The 26,477-nt window shown below is 42.4% G+C and overlaps 1 protein-coding gene and 1 pseudogene across 1 annotated transcript in view; one reads left to right on the top strand and one right to left on the bottom strand.

Moving 5' to 3' along the window:
- ELOVL5 (ELOVL fatty acid elongase 5) overlaps positions 1–26,477 on the bottom strand; it is an 89,341-nt gene that overhangs the window by 41,778 nt on the left and 21,086 nt on the right. The window lies entirely within an intron of this gene.
- On the top strand, positions 2,519–2,667 carry LOC136390162 (U4 spliceosomal RNA; annotated as a pseudogene).

Genomic DNA, 26,477 nt, shown 5'->3' with positions numbered 1-26,477 from the left:
TTCTTACAATCCAGAAACCTGAGCTTATTTTGTTTCCCTCATAGAATTCTCATACTTGCTAACCGCCATTCTAAAGGCATAACAAACTCTGGTTAATAACGACTCTCTGGTAACAGTCGTTTTTTTCCTGCCATAGATTAAATATGTAGAAAAAGAACACAGCCCTATTTGGGGCCCACAGATAAGAAACTGCCAGAATTCGAGTACTGGTCACACTGCTCCAGGTCAGCTCCAAGGTGAAAGGAGGCTGAGCCACCTCATTCTGGTACAATGGACATTCGGGGAATTTTTTCTAAATGTTGCAACACTCCCTCGTACAAAAATAAGAGTAGATGAGTTAAAAGATAAGCCCCTGCCTCCCACTCCTTGGTTGCCACCAGTTAATTAAAAAGTACTATTTTAACGATTCCTGGAGAAGGACGTCTTTCTAAGGCAACGGAGAGTCACCCAGTGGCTCTGATCTCCAGTGAATCCCTCTGGCCTCCTTTCCTGCTCTGCTGCCTTCACGTCCGATCTTGTCTCCAAGGCCCAAACCGGATGCCACAAAGGCACCCCTTGTCCTCTTGATGCTTCACGGTCTGGGCTCATTTAGCAGAGAGCAACCGCAATCTTTATATGACTTAGACTAGGTTTTCAGGTATGATGGGAACACACTTTTTACATCCTCAGGTAAAGCCCAAATCTAATTAGTTCTCTGTGTACAATAATTATCCATGGGTTATACTGTAAGTGGGGCAATATCAGGAGGAAAACGTGTCCAGCACTGACATGTGAGCCCACAAAGGCAGCTTCCCAAAACATATACTGAACCCTAGTGACAGAGGACATTTCCTCAGAGAGAAGGTCCTCCACGTTAGTGACCTGGAACTCTAACAAAGACATTCTCCTCCTGCTTATTACATGATCAGTAAAGGTACTTTGCAAGGTGTGAAAGAAACACATACCAAAACAATAACATACATACACACACACACACACACACACACACACACACACACACACCCTCTTAAACATTCAAGAGATTTTTTTCCCAATCCAAGAGACAGAGATGTATTTTTTTCTCCTTTTAGAAGGTAATACATAAATACATGTGATCTAAGAAACTCAAACACAATTTTTCAGCATCGAGAAGAGTAACATGATTTAGATCTGTGTTCTCAGGTGGTTCTTGTAGCTCAAGAAGAGCACATACCACTGAATTCAAAATTCTCCCTCCAGCTCTCAGCAGGGGGAGAAAAGGACCCCACACCCCAATGCCCCAAGTCACTTAACCAACAACCATTTGCAGAGGGTTCACTGTAGAAAAACTACTCTTGTAGAAGTTTATCATGTTAAAGATGATGATCTAATTTTCATCTGAAACAAGAGCACGAAGCAGTGATGACTTTGCTCCGGCTGGAGCACACTCTGCTACATATTTGGAAGGAAAAAGCAACACTAACACACACACAGAATGCTCCCTGCTGGTGCATGAAGGCCAGCCTGCTGCTGCTGGACTTAGAACTCTGCTCTCACAAACAGCCTGCTGACAGTAACTAATTAATCCCCACAAGGCTGCTGTGAGACAAGGTAAAAGGTCCACCAAGCGCTGGGATCAGGTCATCCCATGACTTGTTTTATTTCTGTGCGCCCCAAACATCCTCAGAATCCCTGCCCTCCACTCTCCCAGTCACGTGAAAGGTAGCTGACTCGCTAAACGGACAAAGAGCGTGTGAGTGCTCACTATGCGCCAGGCTGTATGTTGCTCGTCAGGAACACAGTGACAGGGACAGACACGACCTAGCGGGTTGCAAAGACACCTATGGGTCAATCGCTTTCGGGTGGCAGTGGTTAGGGGCACACACCCTCTGGAGCCTGACAGCGGGTTCAAATCCCTGCTCCACAACGACCTCAGGCAAGTTACTCCACCTCTGCATGCCTTCCTGTCCTCTTTTATAAAGTAAGTAATTAGAGTCTCTTCCTCATGTCATTAAATGAGTTAACGTACGTAAAATACTTAGAATAGTGCATGGTATACAATACATGCTGCCAACATTCGTATTATGATCATTACAAAGATGTTTGGTTGGCATGGACCAACTTCACATTCAGTGTTCGTGGACGAGGTTTTGGCTAAGCGTGAATGCGGCCACTGCACCACGCACAGGCACCGAGACTCCCCACAGTCACACCTCCCAGCTCTGTCACTCCCGACTTCAGATGGAATCGCATGATGATACTTGTGAACCAGGGATTTTAAAGACTCAATAGATACATCCCTCTGTAGCAGTGATTTTCAACCTTTCTCACCTCATGGCACACAAACTAATTAGTAAAATTCTGTGGCACACCAAAAAATACATATTTTACAGAACTGAACAACAACAACAAAATAGGTAGAATTTTGATTCATTCACACCAAACTGCTATTGTTGTGTTGGTTGTTTTCACTTTTTTTATTTGATCATCTAAGGGAAAGGAGGTCAGTGCCCCTGACTAAGCAGTCAGGTGCTGCATGTTTTAAAGACTCTTCAACAACAGCTTTGCGCAGTAGCAGTATCATAGCCAATGAGGTTTATCTGAGGCGCAATTATTGCTAATAAATAAATAAATAAATAAATAAAGACTCTTCAACACACCGGCTGAAAACTGCTGCTCTCGAGCATTAAGGGGATGTTGGTCATCAACTTCTTTATGAGTAGACGATCAGTGTTCCTGCCATCCTTGGGACAGAGCATAAGTCAGTTCGTATTTGACATGTCTTTTTTGTACTCCCGGCACCTAGCATATAGTAGATGCCCAATAAATTTAGTTATTGTCTACAACTGGAGAGGTGTCTGAGTTGCCAAAGATCACAGAATGTTGGTGGAGCTAAAGTTTGACCCACATTCTCCTGCCCTATGACCTCCCATTCTTAAAAACCCCAACTATGTCTTCTCAAGAAAGCATCTTCACATGGTGTTAAGATGATGGTGACAATATGTATTAGTTGAGTTTGAGTTCACATAACTTTGACTATGAGAATAAGATACAGAAATAGCTTATTTTAAAATAACACTATTAAGGTAAAAAAGAACAAAAACTGGTGTATTAACCTATAGTGTTTGATAATAGAGGTCTTAGAAATCTTTGTAATTAAGACCTATCTGCCTGACTAGGTAGGTGGTGGTGCAGTGGATAGAGCATTGGCCTGGGATGCAGAGGACCCAGGTTCAAAACCCTGAGGTTGCCAACTTGAGTGCGGGTTCATCTGGCTTGAGCACGGGCTCACCAGCTTGAGTGCAGGGTCACTGGCTTGAGCTTGGGATCATAGACATGACCCCATGGTCACTGGCTTGAGCAAGGGGTCACTTGCTCTGCTGAAGCCCCCTGGTCAAGGCACAAATGAGAAAGCAATCAATGAACAAAGGTGCCACAAGAAGAACTGATGCTTCTCATCTCTCTCCCTTCCTGCCTGTCCCTCTCTCTCTCGCTTAAAAAAAGAAAAAAAGAAAGAAAAAAGAGACAACATGGGCCTGACCAGGGGTGGCACAGTGGATAGAGCATTGACCCAGGGTGCTGAGGTCCCAGGCTCAAAAATGAGGTCACCAGTTTGAGTGCAGGCTCATCCGGCTTGAGCGTGGGGTCGCAGACTGAGCACAGAATCCTAGATATGATCCCATGGTCGCTGATTTCAGCAAGGGGGTCACCGGCGTGGCTGAGCCCTCCTGGTCAAGGCATGTACAAGAAGCAATCGATGAAAAGCTAAAAGTGAATCAACTGAAAGTCAATGCTTCTCCTCCCTCTGCTCTTTTATTCCCTTCCTGTCTGTCTGTCTCCAAAAAAGAAAAAAAAAGATCTATACGGGAAGACAGTGAAAAAAGCGGTGGCAGCCCTCCTTGGCCTCATTTTCACATGCCCGTCCTCACTTCCACTGTATCTCAGTCAGTGATAAAATTGCAGGTTTGTTTTTTAAGTGTTATAATGATCAGTTATACTGTAATTATCTGCTCATTTGTTCACAGTCCCCATTAAGCTCTAAGTTCTTCTAGGGCCAAACCTCTGAAGTTCCCGTCTGGGGCTCCACAGGGCTTGGACCCGTGCCTGACAGAGTGCCGGCGGCTGGTGGAGACCACGAAGCAGTGAGTGGAAGCCTGCACACCTCCACGCCTTTCGGTTTCACATCAATGGCTTCCCCAATCTTACAGCCGCTCAAATCACGTCTGAGCTTCAAAACACGGATTTCTAGAAACTAAATCAACAGTCCAGAGCCTAAACATCTGTCTTTTTGAAAAGTTCCCTGGGTGATGTTGATGAGCAGCCTTCTCTGGGAGCTAGTGCTGTATAAATAAATTCTGCTCTGGACTCTAATAAAATCCCCTGCAGCTCCTGAAGTTATGTCACCCAGACATAGCCATATATTGCCAGTACTACACTCACAGATCGAGACTGGGATAGTGGGCAAGGATAAAATATATTTCATTCTTACAAATTCTGCTATAATTCCGTTTGCTTTAGCTCTGCCATCATTGCCTTTCAAACCACCTCTCAAGCTGAAATAAAACCCCATTACAGCCTGACCAGGCGGTGGCGCAGTGGATAGAGCGTCGGACTGGGATGCGGAAGGATCCGGGTTCGAGACCCCAAGGTCGCCAGCTTGAGTGCAGGCTCATCTGGTTTGAGCAAAAAGCTCACCGGCTTGGACCCAAGGTCCCTGGCTCCAGCAGGGGGTTACTCGGTCTGCTGAAGGCCCGCGGTCAAGGCACATGTGAGAAAGCAATCAATGAACAACTAAGAAGTCGCAACGCGCAACAAGAAACTGAGGATTGATGCCTCTCATCTCTCTCCGTTCCTGTCTGTCCCTGTCTATCTCTGCCTTAAAAAAACACAAAAACAAAAAAAAAAACCCATTACATTAGAAATCAGTTCTCTTATCTGTCAAACATCCTGGTACCTAGTACACACCATACACAACAAGCACGCATTAAGAACTGTAAACTCTTTCTCTATCATGTCGGAAAGAAGACCACTGTCAGTGGGAGAGATCACTTAACTTGTCACTTTCTATGTCAAGTGTCGGTGGTGGGCGAGTTTGCAAACAAAAGCTCAGTGAGGGTGGGGAACGTATTTATCTTTTATAAAAACATTTTATTTATTCATTTTAGAGAGGAAAGAGAGAGAGAATAGGGGGAAGAGCAGGAAGCATCAACTCTCCCATGTGCCTTGACCAGGCAAGTCCAGGGTTTGTTTTTCTTTGTTGTTGTTTTTTTATAAATAAATTTTTATTAATGTTAATGGGGTGACATCAATAAATCAGGGTACATATATATTCAAAGAAAACATGTCCAGGTTATCTTGTCATTCAATTATGTTGCATACCCATCACCCAAAGTCAGATTGTCCTCCGTCACCTTCTATCTAGTTTTCTTTGTACCCCTCCCCCTCCCCTTCCCCTCTCCCTCCTTCCCTCCCACGCCCCCCCCCCCCCTGTAACCACCACTCTCTTATCCTTGTCTCTTAGTCTCGTTTTTATGTCCCACCAATGTATGGAATCATGTAGTTCTTGTTTTTTTCTGATTTATTTATTTCACTCCATATAATGTTATCAAGATCCCACCATTTTGTTGTAAATGATCCGATATCATCATTTCTTATGGCTGAGTAGTATTCCATAGTGTACCACATCTTTATTCAGTCATCTACTGAAGGGCTTTTTGGTTGTTTCGATGTCTAGGCCACTGTGAACAATGCTGCAATGAACATGAGGCTACATGTGTCTTTACATATCAATGTTTCTGAGTTTTGGGGGTATATACCCAGTAGAGGGATTGCTGGGTCATAAGGTAGTTCTATTTTCAGTTTTTTGAGGAACCACCATACTTTCTTCCATAATAGTTGTACTACTTTACATTCCCACCAACAGTGGGTGAGGGTTCCTTTCTCTCCACAGCCTCTCCAACATTTGCTATTACCTGTCTTGTTAATAATAGCAAATCTAACAGATGTAAGGTGGTATCTCATTGTAGTTTTGATTTGCATTTCTCTAATAACTAATGAAGATGAGCATCTTTTCATATATCTGTTGGCTATTTGTATTTCTTCCTGGGAGAAGTGTCTGTTCATGTCCTCTTCCCATTTTTTTATTGGATTGTTTGTTTGTTGTTGAGTTTTATGAGTTCTTTGTATATTTTGGATATTAAGCTCTTATCTGAGCTGTTGTTTGAAAATATCATTTCCCATTTAGTTGGCTGTCTGTTTACTTTGTTGTCAGTTTCTCTTGCTGAGCAAAAACTTCTTAGTCTGATGTAGTCCCATTCATTTATCTTTGCCTTCACTTCTCTTGCCTTTGGAGTCAAATTCATAAAATGCTTTTAAAAACCAAGGTCCATGAGTTTAGTACCTATGTCTTCTTCTATGTACTTTATTGTTTCAGGTTTTATGTTTAGGTCTTTGATCCATTTTGAATTAATTTTAGTACAAGGGGACAAACTGTAGTTGAGTTTCATTCTTTTGCATGTGGCTTTCCAGTTTTCCCAGCACCATTTGTTGAAGAGGCTTTCTTTTCTCCATTGTGTGTTGTTGGCCCCTTTATCAAAAATTATTTGACCATATATATGTGGTTTTATTTCTGGACTTTCTATTCTGTTCCATTGGTCTGAGTGTCTACTTTTCTGCCAATACCATGCTGTTGTCATGGCCCTATAATATAGTTTGAAGTCAGGTATCGTAATGCCCCCAGCTTCATTCTTTTTCCTTAGGATTGCTTTGGCTTTTGGGGGTTTTTATAGTTCCATATAAATCTGATGATTTTTTGTTCCATTTCTTTAAAAAATCTCATAGGGATTTTGATGGGAATTGCATTAAATTTATTAATTACTTTGGGTAATATGTCCATTTTGATTATATTTATTCTTCCTATCTAAGAACAAGAATACTCTTCCATCTCATCATATCTTTTTCGATTTCCCTTAACAATGCTTTGTAGTTTTCATTATATAAGTCCTTTACATTCTTTGTTATGTTTATTCCTAGGTATTTTATTTTTTTTGTTGCAATCGTGAAGGGGATTTTTTTTTTAGTTCGTTTTGTAGTATTTCATTGTTGGCATATAGAAAGGCTATGGACTTTTGTATATTAATTTTGTATCCTGCGACCTTACTGTATTGACTTATTGTTTCTAGTAGTCTTTTTGTGGATTCTTTGGGGTTTTCGATGTATAGGATCATATCATCTGCAAAAAGTGATACCTTTACTTCTTCTTTTCCGATATGGATGCCTTTTATTTCTTTCTCTTGTCTGATTGCTCTGGCTAGAACCTCTAGCACCACATTAAATAAGAGTGGAGAGAGTGGACAACCCTGTCTTGTTCCTGATTTAAGGTGGAAAGTCCTCAGTTTTATGCCATTTAATATGATGTTGGCTGATGGTTTATCATATATGGCCTTTATCAAGTTGAGGCATTTTCCTTCTATACCCATTTTGTTGAGAGTCTTAAACATAAAATTGTGTTGTATTTTATCAAATGCCTTTTCTGCATCTATTGATAAGATCACGTGGTTTTTGTTCTTTGTTTTGTTGATATGGTGTATTACGTTAACCGTTTTACGTATACTGAACCATCCTTGAGATTCTGGGATGAATCCCACTTGATCATGATGTATTTTTTTTTATGTTGTTGTATTCGATTTGCTAGTATTTTGTTTAGTATTTTAGCATCTGTATTCATTAGAGATATTGGTCTGTAATTTTCTTTTTTTGTGCCATCCTTGCCAGGTTTCGGTATGAGGGTTATGTTGGCCTCATAAAATGTGTTTGGAAGTATTGCTTCCTCTTCAATTTTTTGGAAGACTGAGTAGAATACGGAGCAAGTCTTCTTTAAATGTTTGATAGAATTCACTAGTATAACCGTCTGGGCCTGGACTTTTATTTTGGGGGAGGTTTTAATAGTTTTTTCTATTTCCTCCCCGCTAATTGGTCTGTTTAGGCTTTCTGCTTCTTCATGCCTCAGTCTAGGAAGGTTGTATTGTTCTAGGAATTTATCCATTTCTTCTAGATTGTTGAATTTGGTGGCATATAGTTTTTTGTAGTATTTTACAATAATTCTTTGTATATCTACGGTGTCCGTGGTGATTTCTACTCTTCCATTTTGGATTTTGTTTATATGAGTCTTTTCTCTTTTTTTCTTGGTGAGTCTTGCCAAGGGTTTGTCAATTTTGTTGATCTTTTCAAAGAACCAGCTCCTTGTTTTCTGTTCTCTATTTCATTTATTTCTGCTCTGATTTTTATTATTTCCTTTCTTCGGCTGGTTTTGGGTTGTCTTTGTTCTTCTTTTTCTAGTTCCTTAAGGTGTGAAGTTAAGTGGTTTACTTGAAGCCCAGGGTTTTGAACCTATGACCTCAGCATTCCAGGTCAACGCTTGATCCACTGTGCCACCACAGGTCAGGCCAGAACATATTTACCTTGTTCCCTGTAATCCCCAGCAGCTGTTCTTAGTACACAGAAGGAATTGAGCGACCAGTTGTCCAGTCATATTGAACTGGGACAGTGTGAGGTACCACCGAGTGGCTGCCACTGCCGGCCACCATGGCACATACATGGTCACAGCCAACTGTACATACTGCTTGGAAGGAGACAAGGGGAGCAATGGGGAGACTCTGGATACTGGCTGATGTGGGCTCTGGCTCAGGCCCCATTACCATCAGTCCTAAATGGAGGCACTTTCTAACAGCCTCACGATCTGAATTAGAGGTCAAGGGTTCAAGTGAAGCCGGTAACTGTGGGAGGCCTCTAAGACGGCCCCCAACGACCCCCTCCTGAACTGAACCAGGACTGTGTGAGCAACCAGCAGGACACAGCAGAAAGGAGGGTAAGGCACTTCTGGGATGAGCTTACAAAGGACATTGTGACTTCCGTCTGAGTCAAGCAGGATGTTTCTCTGTCTCTCAGGTCACCAGCTCTGGGGAAAGCCAACTTCCGTATTGTGAGCAGTCCTATGGGGAGGCCCTCCGCTAGTGACCAACCTGAGTGAGCCTGGGGGCAGATCCTCTGGCCCCAGTCAGTTCAAGTGACCGCAGCTACACTGCCACCCCATGAAGACCCGGAGCCAGACCCACCCGGCAAAACTTCTCTGGAGTTCCTGCCCCTCAGCGCCTGTGTGGGAAAATAAATGTTCACTGTTTTAAGCTGCTGAAATTTTTCAGTAACTTGTTACTCAGTGATGGATAAAAGACCAAGAAACTAATGAGGTCAGTGGGGTTCAAAGTCAACTCTCTTTCCCCTTGGCTAGCTCTTCTCTTGGTTACCATACAGGATCAAGGCACCGGTTAGAAGCGTGGCCTTAAAAAAACAACTCCCCCTTTTGATTTAATTGAAATGAGAAGGAAATAAAAAGGCCTGTTATCTGAAGTACAGACTTTGGTTATGAAAATAATACATATTATTATTACTTATTACTAGCTTAAAACTTATCAGACAAAAGAGCTAACATTTATTATCGATTGCACACCTAGCTTTTCAAAGACTCATTAAGGAATTAACCTCATTTTATAGATGAGGAAACTGACGTTCAGAGAGTCTAAATAACTTGCTCAAACAAATAGAACCATTGAGTTAACTGCAGGGTTATATGGTATCAGGTGGCCAATCATCCTGGTTTATTAGACCTTGGGAGTTTCCCAAGATGCAAAAGTCAAGGCCAGTCCTGGAAACACTGGGTACCCTACTATGTCCAAATATTGTGCTGGTGAAAGTCACCACAGTTCATTTTTTTAAAAGCCCATTTTAAAGCTATCATTTTGGCACTTTACAATAAGCAATGTATTTTGAAATGTCACCTATGAAAATAAAAACCACAAGCCTTTCTAGTCTTTAGCCTCACAGTATCCAAGAAAAACTTTTTTGTTTTTCCTGTGAAAGAGTAAAACAATTGCCGTTGTTATGATACAAACTAGCATGGAAATTTTTCAGTGTAAGAACTTCTGCAAACTTGTTTCAAAACAGCAATTCAGTTACCATGCACAGAGAGGAACTCCCCCCGGGGCCTCCACGGCGGCCCTTCCAGCAGGGAGGCTCTCCAATGGCTCAGGCATCCTGGCTAGACCCCCGCAGGAGTACACAGGCTCACAATTTTCTCTTGTGCAGAAGCCCAGAGACAGCCAGCTAAATCCACTTCAACATAAGCCGTGCACAAGTGGTTTTCACACCTGGTAGGTCAGGAGGGGCAACTACCAGCAAGCTGGCACAGCCCAAACAGCTCGGCCTTTTCTCTTTCAAAGACATGCACATAACACCCACCGGGGTGGCTACAATCATCAGGACAGACAATAACAAATGTTGGCAAGGATAAAGAGAAACTGGAACACTCATACATTGCTGGTGAGATTGTCAAATGGGGCACGTGCTGTGGAAAATAGTTTGGTGGGTCCTCAAAAAGTGAAACAGAGCTACCACATGACCCAGCAATTCTACTCCGAGGTATATATCTGAGAGAAATGCAAGCATATGTCCGTTTCACAACTTGCACACAAATATTCAGAGCGAGATTATTTATAACAGCCAGAAAATGGAAACTACGCAGATGCCCATCAAAGATGAATGAATAAACTAAATGTAGTACATCCATACAATGGAATGCCATTCAGCCATAAAATGGTATGAAAGACTGACACATGCTACAACATGAACGAATCTTGAGAAGACTATGCTCAGTAAAAGAAGCCAGTCATAAAATAAAACACCACCACATACTGTATGATTGCATTTATACAACACGTCCACAACAGGCTGACCCCACAGACCGAGTTCATTAGTGGTTGCCAAGGGCTGCGAGGGGGATGATGGGGAGGACTGCTTACGTGGATGGAATTTCTGAGGTAATAAAAATGTTCTGGAATTACAGCCACTTAAAACAATTAAAAATAAACTTTAAAAATGGAAAGGTACTTTTTATTTTTAAAAAGCTTTAAAATATCGCATATACAAGTCCACTTCTAGAAATCCTTATACCAAGGAAATAAACAGCGGATATGCATTAAGACTAACCTAAAAGATGGTCACCACTGGTGTAACAGCAGAAAAATGCGGAGAGGAATACCTTTAAATATCTATCCAAAAGTAACCTGCTAAAATAAATTATGGTATAGGCATATAATTAAATATTATGGCATCATTAAATTGTTGGGCATTTATTCCAGAGAAATAAACTCTTATGTTCACATAAAAATTTGCATAGGAATGTTCATAGCAGCTTTATTCATAACAGCCCCAAACTGGAAACAACCAAGTTGTTCACCAACAGGTGACTGACTAAACAAACCGTGGAACATTACTCAGCAGTAAAAAGGACAGACTATCGACACACTTAGCAACATGGACGAATCTTGAGAGAATTATGCTGAGTGAAGACAGTCAATCCATTTGTCTAAGAGATCATTTCTGAGAAGGTAAAATTAGAGAGAGGGAGGAGAGCGGAGCGTCTGCCGGGGCCCCGGGGGTCGGGAGGCAGGAGGACAGGGGAGGCGGCTCAGGTCCTGACCGCAGCGATGGCCGGGTCCAGGGGCGATGCCCGGGTCCAGGGGCGATGCCCGGGTCCAGGGGCGATGCCCAGCGGCCAGCCTGTCGAGTGCCACCCCTGGGGAAAACCGGGTAGAGGGGACTTGGGGTCTGTATTAGTTCTCTTTTTATCATTTTACTTTGAAAATTAAATGTAACAGGGTTCTGTTATTTCTTACAACTGCTTATGAATCTAGAATTATCTCAAAATAAAAAGCTACATTTTAAAAACATCTACAAAAGTGAGAAAAACAATGAACAAAAGACTAAGACTTTGATTTTTTAAAAATTCAACTACCACCCCTTGTGGGTGTGATTTCTTGGCACCTGTAAATATATACTTGTAAAGGGAGCAGGTTGGTGCTTGACAGGAACAGTCTGCACTATGACTCCATTCATAAAACATTAACCCTTCCTTCCCCGGCACGCTGGTGTTTTCACTGTTTAAATTGTCATAGCAGTCTAACTAGCCTCCAGGAAACATTTATCCCGATGACTCAGGCACCGGGGAATATTGTTTTGACCGATCTAATGTTCTGATTCACTTCAAGGGGTCGTGCATCTCACACAGGGCAGTCTTCATAGAATAAGAAAATCATTAAATCTATCCAAAAACGTCTTCCCGATAAAATTTAATCTGATGATACAGAGACATGTTATGATCCTGAAGGGTCTCAGAGTCAGACTCAGGAATGCCAAACCCTGTGTTACAGAACTGCGGATGCAGAGGCCTGTATTTATAACTGAGGTGAGTCTGTCCATCTCCTGTGTCTCTGCTCTCAGTCTCCAAGTCCTGCTCTTGGCCATGCCCTCGCCGCTCTCCAGGCTCATAAACGGAACGTAGACAACTTTAAATAAATAGTATTTTAGTAAATGTGCTGCCGAAGCGAGCATGATAAATAGTACCGGGTTGTCAGATTTGAGATGGTTTTGGTTTTTTTTACTGAATTTATTGGAGTGATATTGGCTAATAAAGTTACGTAAGTTTCCAGCGTACAATTCCATATCTCATCTGTATACTGTATTATGTTCACCACCTGAGATTTATTTCATAATAAAAATAATAAAAGCTTTTCGCAGCATGAAAAATGAAAACTGTGCCGCCTTCTTTCTTTTGCATCGTTTTCTTGTCAATCCACTGACAGGCAGAACAGAGTGGTTTAAGAAGCACTTTTACAGAGTGAAGGAGTCCTATCATTATGTGACTGCAGCTTACTGGGGTGAGCATTGTGTTGGAGTCACGAGTGCTCTGTCCTGGGCCTTTTGTAGTCTGTAACGGGAGGAGCCGCTCAGTGCCCACAGCTCTGCAGAGGACAGGGAGGAGCCGCTCAGTGCCCACAGCTCTCCAGAGGACAGTGGACACCTTCCAGAAAGGGCTGAGATGACTCCTTCTGTGACCCTCGCAGGAAACGCCCCAGCAAGATCAGATCTCTTGCTAGCAATGCTTTTCCTCTTTGCACCAAGTGCTACTTTCAACAAATGTGCCACTGTGTCTAACCCCCCCTGTGAAATACTGAGAATTCGGCTCGAAGGTGATTACATTTAGTGGAACTGCAAGTATTTTAGCAAGTCATATTAATGTGACAGAATATTCTGACTAATAACAAGATTTTCTCTTCATTTCAATTCTCCCCAAGTACCAATATTCAACTCTACGCTGCCATAAAAGCCATTTTGCTGTAACAAATTAAAGAAAGGGAAGCCAGTGATCAAATTAACACGAAGTCAGTTGCCTACCTACAGCCAGGACACCAAGGAAGAGACACTAACAGGTCCAAAAAATGAAAAGAACATAGTTAACAGAGAAAAAATAGCTAGTTGTGTATAGACCTTATAAAACTGTTTCCTGGAGAAGTCATTCAGTTGAAAATTTTAGGAAAAAAATTTAGGCTGCAAAATGGCACATATCACTGTTGAACAACATGCCTTGACTGAGCACCAAATGTGTTTAAGGCATTACCGTAGGTGGTAGAGAGGGAGTGTGGTCCTTTCTCGCAAGCTCAGAAATCTAGCTGTCATCCGGTTGGAATCCATATTTTTAGCTCATTTCAAAACAAAGGAACATAGCACAAATCCACAACAGCTAGCTCAACTTATACACACACACACACACACACATCTGAACAGCATGAATATTTTATTGGGGGGGCAGAATGCCACAAACATCCAACTTTGATTTGGAAAAGCTAGCATACATTTTCCTATACAGAGCCAAATGAAAACAATTACTTGAAGAAAATTAATGTGACAATGGAAGCAGTGATGTGTTTAAAGTGCATTACGGGTTTTTCCCCAATGATTTCTTTTTTTCATCTACATGAACAATTTAATATATGCCACCAGGTTGGCGAAGGGAGGGAAGAGTGTCTTACGTCAGCTATAACAATACCAGACAGAAATTGATTTCTCATAGTTCTGGAGGCTGGGAAGTCCAAGACAAGGCACCAGCAGGGTAGTTCTCAGTGGGGGCCCTTTTCCCAACTTGCAGACAGCCACCTTTTAGCTGTAGCCTCAACCTCACAAGATGGGGCGAGAAGGCTCTGACCTTCCTCCTCCTATAAGCACACTGACGCTATCCCAGGGGCCCCAGTATCATGGCCTCATCTAAACCTAATTACCTCCCAAAGGCCCCACACCTGCATATATCACCATGATGGGGTTAGGGCTTCAACATATGAATTTGGGGGCCCATCTGGCCCATCACAGAGAGGTGGTTTCCCATTTACGTGGTAAAGAGAATGAATCACTGTTTATACAGTCTAGAGAAAATTGCTACTTTTTAAAAACCTAGTTTCTAAGGCAGATCATTTTCATTCATTCATTCAAATTATCAAAACATATAATCTTTACTTTACAAAAGGGTCATGTTCCAGATGTTACTTTGTAAACCAGTCCTCTGGCCTTTGGAAAATTCTTTTGGGAATTACTTTCCAATTCTATTTTCTATAGAAAATATGTTATATTAGTTCTTAACATTTTGGGGGTCCCACAATAATTATAAAAGTTAACTAAAGCAAAAGAGACCCCTCTATACTCTACTGACAAAGAGTTTGGGTAAAGTGTCATTTATAGTCCCACAAATTCTAGGAACCCTTAGTCCCCAAATTAAGAACCCTACTTACATGTGGTTGATAGATACCCAGATGAGCCCTAAACTACTCAATTGATAATGAAGTGGTACCTATAGGACTAAAGATTCTCAGTGTTTCTATGAGAAAACAGAATCTACAGTACGTATGATCTGAATTACACGCTCTGTGCTCTGACGGAACACTGTGACATGACTTTTGGCATGCCGCTAGACCTGTCTATACCTCGGTTTCCTGCTCTATAACAAGTGCATGGTCACGCCCACACCTCATGGGGTTGTTGTGAAGATTGAGAGTCTATGAAACACTTGGCACAGTGCATAAGCACCTCAGTTCATGGCAACTATTTTTAAAATCCTCATCAGCAAATATCCATGGAATATACATTTAACTCACTGTGGCAGGTGCTCGGACACAGAAATCCACAACTCGATCTGCCTACCAGAGGTCCCCAAACTTTTTACACAGGGGGCCAGTTCACTGTCCCTCAGACCGTTGGAGGGCCGCCACATACAGTGCTCCTCTCATTGACCACCAATGAAAGAGGTGCCGGTTCCGGGAGTGCGGTGGGGGGCCGCATAAATGGCCTCAGGGGGCCACATGTGGCCCGTGGACCGTAGTTTGGGGATGCCTGGACAGAGAAGTCAGAGTCTAGCAAGGAACAGAGAAGTGATAACTACAATAAAGTGAGGTGCCCGGACAAACTATGTACAGGAAGGCACAGGAGGGGGGCAATAGTTGATTTTAGGTAGGCACAAGTGGGTCAGGTGGGGCTCCAGAGTACTGTTTGAGTTAAGGTTTGCCAGTGGGGGTGGAATGGGGGAGAGAAAAATGTTGGAGAAGTAGCTAAGGGCTCTAGTGTTTGATTTTAAACAGGGGAGGGGTTGAGAGTGCGATGTACAGGAGGCTGGAAAGAGGGTGTGAACCAGCTTGAGCTGGTTAGACTACTGCAGCAGTCAACTACTGCATCAGTCCACATGCGAGATGGAGGACACCCTAAGGCCATGGCACGGGGGGGGGGGGGCGTGATGGCGAGGGGGGGTACCGGAGGGCCCAGGCTTCCAGCTCCTCACTCTGCACCCCGCACGGGGGGGGGGGGGTGATGGCGAGGGGGGGTACCGGAGGGCCCAGGCCTCGCATGGGGGTGTTATTCAGTGAATCAGGGAGCACAGGGGCAAGCAGGCTGGAATACGGGAACGGGGACAGTTCTGACCATCTAGAAATATACTTCTCTGCCACTAATCCTATCCATCACAGACTGTATACAGTTTCACGTGTGCCTGTGAGGTCAGGAGACAGGCCATATAATTTGAATTACTGGACTGCAAATTAGTGAAAATTCACTGTACTGACATGTTCGCTTATAGGGAAAATTTTCTTAAATATAGAAGGTCAAGCTTAAGTTGGAACCCGAGCCATATATTATTTGTTTAGGGATTTATAAACTCTTGTCCTAAGAAAACATAAAGGCAGCTCTGCTCCACCATGAATGAACATACTTCGAGAGGTTGAATTATTTAGCAAATCGCGATTCCTCTTCACTAAATGGCCCGCTAATGACTGGCTGCTACAAGGGAGTTTCCCAAAGTCATTCCATCACGTTAATATTTCTCCAAGAAAATCTAATAACTGTTGAGAACTTCAGCCAGATGATACTATTTTAAATTTAAGTCCCTTTCTTTGAAGATCATAATGGTTATAATTACTAACACTCAGTCCTTACTAAGTACCAGTAGCTTTTCTGCTATGAATTTACAAGGATGATCTCACTTGCCCCTCATGCCAGCCTTTGTACATACCCCTTGTTCACAAAGAAGCACACGGAGGCTCAGAGCAATTAAGACGTTTGTCCCGTCACACTGACAGCCGGCAGAGTGACTCCAGAGCCTGCTCTTTTAACCACTACACCTACCTGCCTCCTCATGTTAGCACAAAAAGAAATTTTAAAGATGTATATTACAGAAAATCTACAATGTAGAGAAAAGCTTTTTATTTGTTTTATTTTAAATTAAAATAAAAGCAACCAGGAATGTAGCTGAGTCCCTGTTTTCCCCTGTGCTGCAGGCAGAGCACCCTGGAGACAGAGTCAGCTGTGAAAGCCTCAGTCTCCCACTCACCTTGAGATGAGGATAACAATAATTTGAGTTCGGGAGCAATATTTATGTAAATGCTTTAATTACTGCCCATTATCGGTCATTTAACTTGTTTCCAAGACTTGACTCTTAAATAATATTGCAATGAAGATCTTTGCATACAAACTTTTAGCTGTATATTAAATTATTTCCTTAGGTGAGATTCCCAGCAAAACGTAGGTCAAAGGGTCTTAATGTATACTGCGAAATTTCTCTCCAAAACATTTTTACCTACGAATGTTACTACCAGCAGAGACTATACGAGCAGCATATATATTACTGCACTGTGGCCAGGACTAGATAATTACATAAAGGAAAAACTTCTCCTACTAATTTAGTCTAATATAAAATGCTCTATTCATATATTAAAACTATAAATCATACAGGAATCCCAATAGCTGAATTGGCTGAATAGACAAACACTGGATATATATACTGAAGATTATATAAATAAGGGGTTAATATCCAAAATTTATAAAAAAACTCCTACAACTCAACATCAATAAAACAAACAATCCAATTTAAAAACGGCCAAAGGGCCTGAATAGATACTTTTCCAAAGAGGACATACAGATGGCCAATAAAAAAGGTGTTCAACGTCACTAGTCAAGAGAAATGCAAATTAAAACCACAATAACATAGCATCTCATACCTATCAGAACAGCCATCATTAATACATCAAGAGTTGGCAAGGATGTGGAGAAAAGGGAACCCTCCTGCACTGCTGGTGGGAATGCAGACTGGTGCAGCCACTGTGGAAAACAGTATGGAGATTCCTCAAAAATTAAAAATGGAACTACATTATAAGATAGCAATTTCACTTCTGGGTATATGTCCAAAGAAATCCAAAACACGAATTTGAAAAGATATCTCTCTTTCACACTCTATATATATTATTTATATAATATATATATATAATATAATATGATATAATATATATACAGACACACACACACACACACACACACATACACACACACCTATGTTGATTTTAGAGTAATTTACAATAGAAAATACATGGAAGCAAACCCAAGTGCCCAACTATAAATGACTGGATCAAGAGGTATGGTACATATATACAATGGAATATTACTGAGCCATAAAAAAGAATGAAATCTTACCATCTGCAACAACATGGATGGACCTAGAAGGTATTATACTAAGTGAAATACATCAGACAGAGACAAATACCCTATGTACATACACTTGTATGTGAAATCTAAAGAAAAAAATAAACAAAGGAAACAAACAGATAACAAATGGATGGTTGCCAGAGGGAAGGGGGTTTAGGACAGGATAAGTGAAATGGTGAAGAGTTTAAGTAGTACAAATTGGCAGTTACAAAATAGTCACAAGGATGTAAAGTACAGCATAAGGAAGAGTCAATAATAGTGTAATAAGTATGTATGGTGTCAGGTGGGTACTTAAATTTTGGGGGGATCACTTTGTAAATTATATAATTGCCTAACCACTCAGCTATACACCTGAAACTCATGTAAAGTAATACTAAGTATCAACTGTAATAGAGAAATAAAATAAAAAAGAAAACTTGTATAAATAAAAAACCATTTGTGCTTAATCCATGGAACAGAAAAATGAGTGATAAATTCTGTGCACCTTCCACTTTCTAAAGGATTGTGAATATAAGCTGGCATTTGTTAACTGATCACATAAGAGTCTTTCCTTCACTCAGGTTATTAGTACAGGTGTTCCCTGCTTTTTAAAAGTTTGCATTCTGCCACTTCACTTTAAAGTGCCTCTATTTCACTAATTGGAAGAAATCTTAAGAGCATTTTCGCTTTTACGAAAAATGGTGCAGTGAGAACAAAGTTCAGGTTTAGTTTGCAGAGAAAGGAACCACACTCAGCATCTCGGCATCGAGCCGCCAGAGCTTTGCACTGTGTCCGTGAGCATCTGAGCTTCATCTCCATTCATTTTGTGCGTCTGTGTTAGCAAGACATGTCCTGCGGTATCGGAGAAGCCTGAGAGAGCTCGTAAGGGTGTTCTGTTTAGCATCAAACTGGACATAATTAAGCATCTCCATGATGGTGAATGAACTAGATGTTGTGCATGCTCTGCATATGGGGTCTGGACATCGAATTTTTTCATATAAATCATTAGTGATTGCTTCTTCACACCATCTCGGCTTACCAAAGGTTTCATAGGAATTCACAGGAACACTCTATCTTTGGGTGTCAGGGGAAACTTGTAAATGAAACTGCCTTCTTTTCACAAGAATTCCCTCTCAAACCAAGGAACTAAGTATAGTTATCATTTTTAAAAAAGATTTTACTTATTGCTTTTACAGAGAAGGGCAAGGGGGGAGTAATGAAAAGTATCAAGTTATAGTTGCTTGAGCTGTTCATTGATTGCTAGTTCTATGTGCCCTTGACCGGGCAAGCCCAGGGTTTTGCATCGGTGACCTCAGCATTCCAGGTTGATGCTTTATCCACTGTGCCACCACAGGCCAGGCAGTTACCGTTTTTTAAAACTCTAAGAGAAGCATTAAGTCTTCCATAAACAATAATAATCTCTGAGAACACGTATGGGTTTTAAGAAGCACAGTAAAGCATTTGTTAAGCAACTATCTAGTCTAGGGACATGAACCCTTTTTTTTTAAACACTGAATCTACAAACTCAACCACAAACAAGCCCTGTAAACCAGTAAATTCAATTCTATTTAAAGAGGCTCAGAAAACTAGCTTTAAGACAACAAATATTTTATGAAATTTGAAACTTGGAGTAAGAGGACTTTCGGTTTGTTTTTTAACTGTGAACATAACATTTTGCATAAGATAGGTCAGTTTTGCTAATCAGTAGCCAAGTCAGCCAATTTTGGTTTATGTCATTAGTAAATACTGTCAGTAAAACATCATGAAACAGCTTGATTTTTCCAATCCCATGTGGAGGCACTGAGCGAGCAGTTAGAAAAACATCTGACTTGCTCACAGAGACGTTTCATACGTATTTCACAGGACACAAATGAGAAACCCTAGAATCCCAGTGCCCACACCTCTCAGCTCAGGGACCACACCCAGAATAAATAAGTGGCGTAGGGCCCAGCAGCTTCAATTTAGAATCAGCCAACACCTACTTGGGTCATAAAAATCCTCACGATGACAAGTGGCCCACTGTCCGAGAATTAAGTCACACAGAAAGGAAACGATAGCAAAGTGTTCGGCAGGCACTGGGATAAGCCATCCAAGGTCTAATAGGATAAAAGGGCATTAACTCTGGCCTAATTGGCTCCAGCATCAAACAAATCGCGCATCATTGTAGATTGTAACGCCTCACTAATGAGTTAAGAGGATTTCATTATGAAACCATAATATTCTTTCTTAAGAGAGTTGCTAGCTTCAAGATAACATCATTAAAAATGGAAAACACAACAACGGTAATAATAATAGTAACTAACACTGGAAACTTAGTATTATGTACTTTACATACGCCATTGATCTTCTCACTAACCCTGTAAAGTTATTTTTTCTACTTTACAAAGGAAATAAAGGCTCACATACTAGAAGTTACTGCACACAATCACTGAGCCTTGGAGATTCAAAACCTGGCTGCCTGGACCCCACCTCCTGAGCTCTTACCTGCTTCTTGTAGTGAAATTACACTAACTTTAACCTTGTCTGCTGGGGAAATCAAAAGTGCATCAAACTAACAACCTACAAATACCTATAACATACTCATGGGTTGTAAGTAGTAATCTCAGGTTTTGCGAGGAACAACTTATGTCCAAGGCAACAGGCGTCCAGAACAGTGTCAGTGAGCCAATGGTTACTACTGGTTACAGTGCCTATGTAACACACGACTCAGTTTTTCTTCCTCATTCAAATGAATCATTAGGTAGACTAGTTCCTGTAGACAGCATAAATGAGTCATATTAACTCTCAGGTAGCAGGCCTGCTAAGAAACTGACACAAAAGCAAAGAATAGTGATAAAGTGATTTCAGTGAGGCTAATGACTGAAAAATACCTCAGTGGGAAACTTCTGGTTCGAGCGCACTGGAGGATAACGATACGGAATGAGAAATGTGTCTGTCATGTTCGACACTGGTCAGTTTCCAGAGCCAGGGCGAGTAATGACTTTTTCCGAGTCCCCCAAAACTATGGGTATGCAACATATAATAAAATCAGTAAGAGATCTAGCTCTAGAGATTAACTATATAACTTTATATAATTAAGAATACATGTTTTTAAATATACAGATATATAGAGTTAAAAGATTATTTTTAATGGGCCTCTGGTGATGAGTTGGGGTAACTACTTAGTCTTAGATTAAAAACAAAAAGCTTAAGAATGAACTATTATAAAAAAACAAGAATGTCTCCATCTCCAAAGAGGGTCACAAGGAAGTATTAGCTTGAGGTCTGACTTAAGGAAGAACTTTCAGAACTATGCAAACACTAGAAAAGGCCCTGGGTCCTGCATAAATAAGCACTCCCCTTCAATGACTGGAAGAACAGATTGACCCGAGTGAGGCCAAGGACTCTTTCTGGACACTGAGAACCCTGTTCCAGGAGCCTGGAGAAAGGAGAAAAGCACTGTGTGAAAGGTCAGCGCATCTCCTGACTCTGCCCCACCCTCCAGGCCTCCCTTCCAACGGGAAAATCTGGGCTCTGCTTCAGTTATCTCAGGAAGGTCAGTTCACACCTTACCCTCCGAAAAGCCGTTTGTGCCACAGTCCACTTACTACTGACCAACTTCTCGTGTGGATGTCTTATCCATGAACAATTTATTACTGACTAACTTCTCGTGTGGATGTCTTATCCATGAACAATTTATTACTGACTAACTTCTCGTGTGGATGTCTTATCCATGAACAATTTATTACTGACCAACTTCTCGTGTGGATGTCTTATCCATGAACAATTTATGGGAAGACACAGCAAAGTGAACCACTCAATCTAAACACAAATGCTAGGTTAACATATCCATTCCTGTGTCATACTCCAAATTACAACACATCCAAATGCTGTTTGTTTAATTGCCCATATCTTATCTGTCATTTATGGGAAATTATAAAAATTATGAACCATCTGTAGATACTTATGCATGTCAAACATTTGCAAGCATTCTGGATAGAGTGGACCCAAGTGAGTCTGTAATTGTCCAATCTAACAGGAGTCACATATACATAGTGTGGACAGAAAAGGGGTTCTATAGACGGTAACCTCACTAAGTGTCTTAATCATAAATTTTAAAAATTAACTTATTGATTGATTTGAGAGAGATGTGGGGGGGGGGAACATCAACTTGTTCCACTTATTTATGCATTTATTGGTTAATTCCTGTATGTGCCCTGATAGGGGTTTGAACCTACAACCTTGGCATATTGGGATGATGCTCTAATTCACTGAACCACTAGGCCAGGGCTATAGATTTTTAACTGAGCAGGTCATGGTGGGTTAGTCATGCCCTGGACACAACTCCTTTAGTAAAAGGTTTCTTTCTCTTAAGCAAACCCTATCCATTGTTTCTGTGCACCTAGGTTAACACACCTTTGAAATAACCACCCTCAAGAGCACATAATGCTGTTAGCTTGCCTATAATCCAATCTCTGCCCTGCTTTCTCCCACCTTCATGCAATCTTCCTTAAATTCCTTCCTTAATTCCCTCCAAATGCATAAAAGAAACTGCAAACTGTCCTTCTCTGGAGCATTTGAGGTCTGGCTTCCCAGCTACTATTGACAGTGTGGGCTCAAGTAAAGCTCTCATAAAAATTATTTACAGGTTTGGACATTACTGCCATCAGCAACAGAAAGTTACCAATACCACACAGCAACAAAAGGGTGAGGGCTGATGAGGGAGGAAGAGACAGGCTGGGGCAACAAGAGACTTCCCTGGAGGAGTGGGGCTTGAACCGAAGCTGAAAAGACGAGCAGGAGAGGGGGCCAGGGAACGCAGGAAGGGCGCCCGAACACCAGGAACGCAGGTTGGAGTGGGCCGCCATGCTGTGACGAGCCGAGATCCTGGGTGGATCTTTGGAATGTTTCAAATTCTGCCTTAACTTTACCAAGCAACCATCGACATGTGATGAGCACTCCTCCAGAAAACCTAGTCAGCCACGATCGGAAGCACAATCAAGGACGTGAACACTCTACAAATATTTGCTAAATGAACTGACTCTGAGCAGCGATCAGGGAAGGCGGCTTCGCACCCGTGACATGTGGCCAGGTTACTATGGACTTTACAAGGCAGAATGTGGGCAGGTATTTCAAGCAGGAGGCACAGCATGAAAAGAGGCCTGAAGTCATGAGAGGACACACAGGGGAAGGGACGGGATACCAGAGCAATGCAATCATCTTTGTTGCTGATGCTATCTCCCCAAACACCTTGTAGGTCCACTTCCTCCTGCCACCACTCCAGACCGGGGCACCGTTTTCTAGCACCTGGACTCCCAGCTGGCTTTTCAGGTATCTGCTCGTGTCCTCCTATTTATCCCTACACTGCACCAGAGCGATCTTTCTAGACCCCCCAGAATGGACAGGGCCACTCCTGCCTGGAGTCTTTCAAATGTGTCCCCTTACTCTTTAGAAACAACCTACAGTCCCTCACTTGGCCTACAGCCCCTTTATGCCCTGGCTCACCCCTGCTTCCAACCCAGCTGCCCCCTGCTCCTGCTCAGTGTCCCCCACCCACTCCTGCTCCCACCTCCTCCTCCACTGCCCCCACACTCACGCGGAGCCACGCAGGACAGCTCCTTTGCTCTCTCAGCCCCCTTCCCACTTAACCTCATATATATTTTTAAATGTTTATTTTAGAGAGAGAGGAAGGGAAAGAGAGAGACAGAACACCAATCTGTTCCTGTATGTGCCCTGACTGGGGACCGAACCAGCAACCTTTGTGCTTTGGGATGATGCTCTAACCAACTGAGCTATCTGGCCAGGGCTCACTTCCCTCATATTTATGCTGTAAATCTCTGCTGAAAGATTACTTGCTCCAGGGACATCTTTTCTGAGTCCTCCCCCCAAATCACTGGCTACTTTAGGACCCTCTGTTTACACTCCAATCACACTCCAAACACACAATAACACTTAGTCTCTAAGTCCTTGAGGACAAAAGGCTGTGCATGCTTCGCCATGTGGCACCCACTGAGCCCTTGGCACGCAATGGGTACCCAGTACGTATCTGAGGAGAGAGTGCAGAGCAGTATGGGGACAAAATGGGAAGACCTTGAAAGCCACTCAAGTCCTTTACCCTTTATTCCTTTGTTCTGTAGGCAGTCGGGAGAAGAGAGCTGGGCCCGGCACTGGCCTTGCTGTGGGCTCTGTTGGTCTTCATCACCGCTCTGGGCACCAACCACAACGGCTGACTCCGCTTTACCAACCTTCATCAAAGGAGCCGAGAGAAACTCAAGGTCTGCTGTCCAAGGTCTGTCTTCTTCCAGCTGAGCCAGAAGCCCTCAGAGCAGCAGCGCAACATCAGTCACCCTGCAGGGCGAGGTTCATCCCCCACCCCACTGGTCTCCTTGGAAACCTGGTCCAGCCATCTGCAGTGGGCAGCTATGGGTGTCACGGATCAACACACAGAAGAGGTCACCCCCACTTCAGGTGGGCCCACGCTTCCACATGTCTACTCTGACATGAGAACCCAAACTGACCCCATGCTGAAACAGAACAATCCTCCCCTCTCGATGCAGCTCCCGCCCTCCACATCCCCCTCGCCCCCGCAGTCAGCTCCCTCTGGATGACGACCAGCACCAGACCCAGATCTTACTGCCCCGCGCGGCTCTGGCGCTGAGGGTGTGTTTCCCTGCTCGGACCGTGCCTCCCACTCAGCCGCTCTGTAAATGTGCTGATGCCACATCCACCTCCGTGGAGTCTCAATGCAAGGCGAACCCAGCTGAATGGACTGGCCGTTTTGCTGAGATTAAGGTCGTAAACATGAATTCCTTAAAATTCCCTCTCCTTAAAATATCACATAGCTTTTTACATGCTACAACATGGGTGAACCTCAAAAACATTATACTAAGTGAAAAAAAAATACAAAGGGGTTGCATATTTATAGAAAACATGTAGAAAAGGCAAATACACAGAAAGAGCTACCAGTGGTTGCCCGGAGGCTGAATGGCAGAGAACAGAGTAACCGCTGATGGACACAGGGTCTCTTTTGGGAGTGATGACAATATTTTGGAATTATACATAAGTCACAGAAGCACAACACTTACTGTTATTGAATTGACCACTTTAAGATAAATTTTAAATTATGCGAATTTCACTTCAAAACAATTCAAACACTTATTTAAAAAGTCAATCTTCCCCTCCTAGCTCACAGAGCGGCTTTCCATCCTACTTGCACCTGGATCTTGTCCCCTTTCTCTTCCATTCCGTAGGATGCCTCTTCTCTGCTGACACATGGGTTCAAATCTCCCCAACCTAAAATCTTTCCTTAATCCTGTTTTCCCGTGACTCCCATCTAGAACCGTCTCGAGAGCTCATAAAAAGCAGCCAATATCAACAGCTTCCATTTTTTTCAGCTCCAACATTCCCTTCAAGTTCCATTTCTGGCAATAAGCTATCTAGAGGGCGTAGGGACTACCTGCTACACTTCTAAATTGATAGATGCGCTTGTGAAAATGAGTGGATGAACCTGAATGAAATTCAGGCCGTGAATGAGACAGGCATGATTCTTTGAAGACGCCAGATACCCTTAGCGTTGCACTGTTCAGTAACTGGGACATGTGTCATATGTGGACATCTACATTCATTAAAATTAAACTAAAGCTCAGTTCCTCAGTTGCACTACCCACATTTCAAGTGCTCAGTGACTACCTGTGGCTACTGACATACATCTGACAGTACAAAATATAATCCATACAAAAATGTCAGTATCTAAAAATACAGAAGCTCAATGTGTAGAAGTACCTGATTCAGATAATACAGAACCTAGATCACAAACAGCTTGATAGATTTCCCTATAATGCAGTAATTTTTTTTTGATATAGAGAGAGAGATAGGATGGGAGAGAGATGAGAAGCATCAACTTGTAGTTGTATCACCTTAGTTGTTCACTGATTGCTTCTCATACATGCCTTGATGGGGATGGGGGGACTCCAGCCAAGCCAGTGACCTCTTGCTCAAGCCAGCGACCTTGGGATCATGTAGATGATCCCACACTCAAGCCAGTAACCCCACACTCAAGCTGGTGACCACATGCTCAAACCAGCGACCTCAGGGTTTCAAACCTGGGACGTCAGCATCCCAAGTGCATGCTCTATCCACTGTGCCACCACGGGTCGGGCAGGTGCAGCATTTACTAATCCCCCAAACAGAGTTCTATATAATCAGACATTATACCAAAAAAGGCCAAAGGAACCTTTTTGTAACATGAAATTATAAATGTTAAATGGTTAAAAAAAAAAGGCAGAGAGTAGGACATGATGCAGTGCATTTTTATTAAGGCAAAAGTACTGTCCAAAGTCAACATTAATAAAAGGTCAAGTAGTATGTATCAAACAGGCATGAACAAAAAAGGAAGTAGCTATTTTAAAAACTATTCCAAAGAACAGCCAGTTTAAAGGCCCCAATAGTGCAATGTACAGATAGCAAAGAGAATGGGAAAAATAAAAAAATAAAATGGACATCTAAAATGCTGCTTATGTTACAGTGAGACCTCAATCTCTTCCTCACTCCTTTCTGGTTTGGATTTTTACTTTAAGAACAGGACACTACAGGCTCTCTCCCCGGGAGCATGCTCACACCTTTTCCCTCCTCCCTCTTTTCCCCCACAGGCGTGTATC

The sequence above is a fragment of the Saccopteryx leptura genome, chromosome 1, assembly GCF_036850995.1.
Source record: "Saccopteryx leptura isolate mSacLep1 chromosome 1, mSacLep1_pri_phased_curated, whole genome shotgun sequence".
Lineage (NCBI taxonomy): Eukaryota > Metazoa > Chordata > Mammalia > Chiroptera > Emballonuridae > Saccopteryx > Saccopteryx leptura.
Note: the sequence above shows the minus strand (reverse complement) of the source record. Positions and strands in the feature narration are given on the sequence as shown.